The sequence below is a fragment of the Pelobates fuscus genome, chromosome 4 (genome assembly GCF_036172605.1).
Source record: "Pelobates fuscus isolate aPelFus1 chromosome 4, aPelFus1.pri, whole genome shotgun sequence".
NCBI classification, from domain to species: domain Eukaryota; kingdom Metazoa; phylum Chordata; class Amphibia; order Anura; family Pelobatidae; genus Pelobates; species Pelobates fuscus.
The window spans coordinates 125,553,337-125,559,336 of record NC_086320.1 but is presented as its reverse complement, the minus strand read 5'-3'; positions in this window follow the sequence as shown (position 1 = coordinate 125,559,336).

The window sequence follows — 6,000 nt, the reverse complement described above, 5'->3', positions numbered from 1 at the left end:
GCTCTTCATGTTAGAACATTTTTATAGCGGGCTCCCCTAGGAGGTGCAGGAGTGGGTGAGAGATAGACAGCCCAGAAGGCTCATGACTACGCCGATACCCGGTGACCCCAACGCCCGACTGCCCCTATGACCTACAGGTCCCTCGTACACCCAACGGCCCCGACCTACCCCCACCTAGAAACCCGCTGGCGGCAGGGAACCACCTGAGGGGGCCTCCACAGACGGGCTCCAGATGCTTCCATTCACATCAACCCAGCCACCAAAAAAGAGACTACCCTCAACTCAGACCCCAGTAGGGTCGCCTTGTGAGCGCTCTGCCCCCAAGGGCAGCGGCTCACTTCTACCAAGCGGAGCCCCTGAACCCCCCTGATGACATCTGCATCCCCCTGCCCTCAGCTAGCCCCTACCAAGCTGCCCACGACAACCGTGCCCACCATCAGAATGGGCAAACCGTCCAGAGGCTAAGAGACTCTAGGGCCTGTGGGAATATTTATGGGATAATAATATTAAACAGATGAGAATTACCCACTATTTTTTTTTTTTTTTTTTAATTCTTTATTTTTGTTGTGCAGATGAGCATAATATAACAACAAAACGCCACAACAGCGTATGAAAGGATTCATAAAAGTTAGACAGTGGCATAGTAATTCGCACCATTTTTTTTTTTTTTTTTTTGCTTAACTAAACAGGAGGTTAGCAGAGTAGAATTAAATATAACAAAATAAAATAAAGATGTTTGTTGCTTAACATTGCTAGATCACCTATGCTAAAGAAGGTATGGTATGAACGCGTTTTGTAGCAGAGCTGTATCTAATTATAAGCAGTGTGGCTTATCATTGCTTGGATATTTTCACGTTATGACATGAGATTTTTAGAAAGTTGACCATCATATTTAAGTGGAAGGTTGAGAGTTAGACTAACTTACGCTTGCATTACGTTAGGTGCGCTATCACAGACAATATATGAATGTATTGATCCAGGCTAACGCTTACATTGTCGCTTAGAGAAAAAAAAAAAGACTAGACCCTTAGGGCTGGCCAGGACATTTTGTATGTATTGGTCTTAACTTAATTGATTATAAAAGTACAGAATGGCCCGCTAAACTATGGTTAGCCCAGCAATGTTGTGTCCTTAATAAGCAGAGTGGAGAGAGGTGCCTAGATATATATTCCCAAAAGCGTGACAGTAGTCTGGCTTATAGGCTATTGCAGATTGGAACAGGAAGCCTTACAGTTAAAACAGGAGGACCATGTTAAAACAGGTGTAGGGAACATGTTAAATGTAAGCACATTTCAATCGTAGGTTCCTAGTAATTATCGGCACATATTAAGCAGTCATTGGCACATATCAATTATGGGCATACATATAAAGGATGTAGCTGGGGTACTGTTGCCTCCGTCCTTATGGAGAGAGAGTCTCTGCTCCGTAGGCAAGGTCGCGGGCTGCAGTCCGGGTTGCATCAGCCAATGCCCGTTCTGGATGCTTTGAATGCAGTCCCTGGAAGGTGGTTCAGGAGTTCCTGTGGGTCCAGTCCGTGATGACAGGTGGATTCAGCGTCGCCTCTATGCAGCGATTCAGATCCTCCAACGGGTGTCAGTGTGGTCACGCTCACCTTGATCCGGTAGGCGGCTGCAACTTCTGAGGGGCCCCGGGTGCCGCGCTGGGCTCTGATTCTCTGGCTCAGCGTGGGTCTCGCTTGTGGGGCCTGCGCGGCACTTAGGTACTTGTGTGGGTGAGGTTGAGTGTTTGCGCCCGTGTGCCCGGGTAGTGTTCCCCGCTTTATTGGATGTTTGCGGCTGCCCCGCCGGGCAGTTGTTCTGAGGGCCCTCGGCATGGCGTCGTAATAGCGGCGTCTGGTGGCCGGGCGCAACCACGCGTTCACTGCTCTCATTGCTTGAACTTGTGTGGCTCCGTTGTTGCGGAGTATTGCCCAAAAGCTTTTGCAGAGCTGATCTAGCGTTGCCATGGGCTGGGGTGATGGCTGGGTGTTTGTACCTTTCGGCTGGGGCCTGTAATGGGACGCCATCTTGGCCTTGCCTTGGCTGTGTTGCACCTCTACAGTCTGCTCAGCCCGTCCTCATATGTGCTTGATGTGGCTGGGGAGGACCGGGATGACCCCCACCGGTCCAGAGGGGGGGGGGAGAGGTTGTTTGCCGGGTTATTCCGAGCTCGGGATGAGCGGCCGTCTCGCCCCGGTTTCAGCTCCTGTATGTCGCGGTAGGCGTCCAGTGCTCCCGGCCCCGACGTGCGTCGGGAGTGTGTTCGTTGCTTGCTTGGTGCACCCCTAACTTAGGGAGTGCACCCTGATGTGTCTGCGAGCTTTTTAAGTCCGGTTTTCGACGATTTATTTGCCCGTCGAGCGGGAGCTCATGCGGTCCGCGTCCACTCCGCTTGGCGGTCAGACTCCGCCCCCCTTACCCACTATTTTTAATTCTCAGATCCCAAAGAACGTTTATCGTTATAAGTGAAATGTATATCATATAATAAAATCACAATTGTTTTAAAAATAGATCATTTTTATTGTGACATTTTAAATAATAATAATGAGTAACATGCATGATAATAATCAATGAATATTTAGTATAACATGAGTATGCAATACAATATGGTAATGTAAAAACATTTCCCAATTAACGTAGTTTAGAATCTACAGCATAGCTGTCAAGACTGATTTACGATTTTCTTCACAGAGAAGGAATGTGAAAGTTTCACAGAGAGCTGCAGTGTAGAGCAATAAAAACTTTCAGCTGGCAGTTAGAAATAACCCTTTCAGTACTGGCTAGACCTCTTCTAGGGATTTAAGATCTACTCCTATGTAATTTTAAATAAAATAATATTTAAACAGTCAGTAACCGCTTCCTTGAATCCATCCAATTAAGAAAAAGTCTTACTATGTTATATAAGCTGATATTTAATTAATTTGTCTAACAGATATTTTATCTTATTTTAGAGCAAATCAATACAGCTGGATAAATGTCACGATATGCTAACATGTGATAGGTCACATAAATACATTAATGGCTATATTAATCCCAGCTACAGATGGGATGCTATAACCATATACATATTCTTTAGTAATTAAGATTTCAAAATATGGAAATCTGAACGTGCTTTTATCCAGTCATATATCATGCTATTAATTTTAATTAATTAATGGAAGCCAGTATATTTACCAGTTAAGTAGATATTTTCTCATCAGATATTCTTAGGTAGGTAAGTGTCAAGGAATGTTTCTCTCTTGCTCTGCATGGAGTGTCTTGCCCCCGACTGCTTTCTCCCTCCTGATTTTCTTGATTACTCTGATTGCCCGATTCTCCTTCTCTCTTCCCTTGTCTTAACTTTTTAAAGGTAAAATTCCTTAGGTGATAACCAATAGCATCACTGTGGGTGTGGTTCCTTTCTAGGTAACCACTAAACATACCTATCCAGGAAAGAGTTAACTTTTCCTGGTGGCTATTTTGACGTCATTTTCGTTATCTATATGGTTACTATATTTCAATTTTGCTCGTCAGATCAAAAAGGGTCTCTCTCAGTTTTGTCCAGACTATATGTCTCCAAATTCTGTAGTAATTCCTAATATGACAGTTTGTGAACTAAGTTTCAACTTGGACTACAATGGGAATCTTGTACAATATCGAAAGTAAAATTAAATTATTTAATCTTCTGTCACCTATGTCTGGGTTTAGAATTTATTCTTTACCATTAGCATTTTAGACAGTCTGTCCATCCCCCGTTCTCATTTCTTTATCTATTTGGTTTGTTTATACTACACATTCCATTCAGCTCGGGCGAAGCGGTCAGTTTTAGAGAAAGGATAGAAATTTTGTGTCTCTTTGTTAACTTGAAACTTGAAAATAACAAAATGGAGTCTGGTCTGTTCAGAGTAGACTGACAATATACATTTTAATTTCTATCATAGCACAAAATGTCTGCCGATATAAATACCCTGACAGGCCACCCTGACACTGGTGCAAAGTCAGCTCCTCACCCTGGCCGAGAGAAAGGAAGGGACCGTCGTTGTCCAGGTGGCCGGGGGCCAGATCCACCACCTAACCACAGCCTATGTCCATCTGGATTGGGGCGCCGGCAATCAGAAAGTGGAAGTCGGGCTCATGGAGAAGCTCCCTGTGGACGTGATTCTCGGCAATGACCTGGGCTGCCTTACCTCCACCTATGTGCCCGTGACAAATACTGAGGAGAGCTACCCTGTTGCAACCCAGCAACAAGCACGCACCACCCAAGGCGGCTCACACTCTGAGGCTCAGGTAGGCACACGTGCCCCTTCCCACCCCCCAAGGTCCCGTAGATGACCCCATCTGGGAAGGGGGTGGTTATAACGCATTGCAGAGAAAAAGGAACCAGCCAGTGCCCCTACTACCAACAAGCAGCTGGTGGCGCCCATATCAGTATGAGCTGTTGAAGCTAGCTCCCAATATCCCCTTGGCAGGACATTTGGGAAAGAGTCGTATGGCATCTCGGCTCACCCAAAGCTTCTTCTGGCCAGGCATCTCCAAGGATCTGAGGCAGTACAGCCAGACCTGCAATGTCTGCCAGAGAGTGGGGAAGCGGGGAAATCGGCATATGGCCCCGCTCTATCCTCTACCCGTTATCGAAGATCTGTCGATCAGAGTAGCTGTTGATATCATTGGTCCCCTAGCTAAGCCTAGTCCCGCTGGGAAGAAGTACATTCTGACCATCGGGGACTATGTGACTCGGTATCCCGAGGCAGTCGCTCTGAGCAATATTCGAGTGATGAAAGTGTTCTACCAGATAGGCTTTCCCTGGGAGAGCCTCTTGGACCAGGACACCCAATTTACTGCCGAAATGACCCACCAACTGTGAAGGTTGTGCTGCATTAAACCGATTCTGAGTTCCCCTTACCACCCCCAGACCAATGGCTTGTGCGAGCGCTTCAATAGTACGTTGAGGCGAATGCTCCGTACTTTTACAGCGACTCACAAGGATTGGGAGAAATTCCTGCCTCGTCTCCTGTTTGCTTACCGGGAGGTGCCCTAGGAATCTACTGGGTTTTCCCCATTCTAACTAATCTTCGGGCGGAGAGTAAGGGGGTCCTTAGACCTAGTTCGGGAACACTGGGAGGGAACTGGAGATCAGGAAGGGACCCCCATCGTCCCATATGTGCTGGGGTTTAGGGCCCACTGAAGGGACTCACCCATCTGGTGAGAGAAAACCTCCAGGTGGCCCAGAGGCGCTAGTGCACATGGTATGATCGGTGTCATGTACGCACCCTACTCCAAGAGTGTGCGTGACATTGTTGTAGTGGTGAAAGGGTTAATGCTCACTATTTATCTGCACTAGACAGGAAATAATGACAAAATCCCCCTTAGCACCACCCACATTTAAACATAATACACTGCTCAAAAAAATAAAGGGAACACAAAAAAAGCACATCCTAGATCTGAATGAATTAAATATTCTTCTGAAATACTTTTTTCTTTACATAGTTATTCCAAGATGTGCTTTGAGTTTACTTCTATTATGTAATCTATGGACCTGTAGAGCACAGGTTATCTTTCTCTCATTAAGCACATTGATCCACATCTGTTGAGCACTAGCTATACTTTGTATGTATATACTGACAGGAAAAAGAAACAGGAATATTTTCATTGCACAATTTAAATGCAAATATTACTTCTGATGAAATAGAGTAAAACTCTGCTGCATCTATCAGATGATTTCAAAGCGGTGTTTTGAGTGCTAGCTTCCCATTGCTTTCCTATAAGAAAGCTTTGGATTGGCTGAGATCATCGATCTCAATCTTAGCCAAGGAGGTGGAGCTTTACCACAGAGACTGGCTCTGCGAGGGAGAAAAGGTAAGTAAAATACTTTTTACTTCATGCAGACGTGGACCTAAACGGCCACCAGGGAACTACAGCATTGGGAATATACATTTGTACTCCAAACACTAGTGTTCCTTTGAAGCTCCTCCACTCCAAAATTAGTATTTCATAAATATGTAATCTTTATGAAAATGCTCAT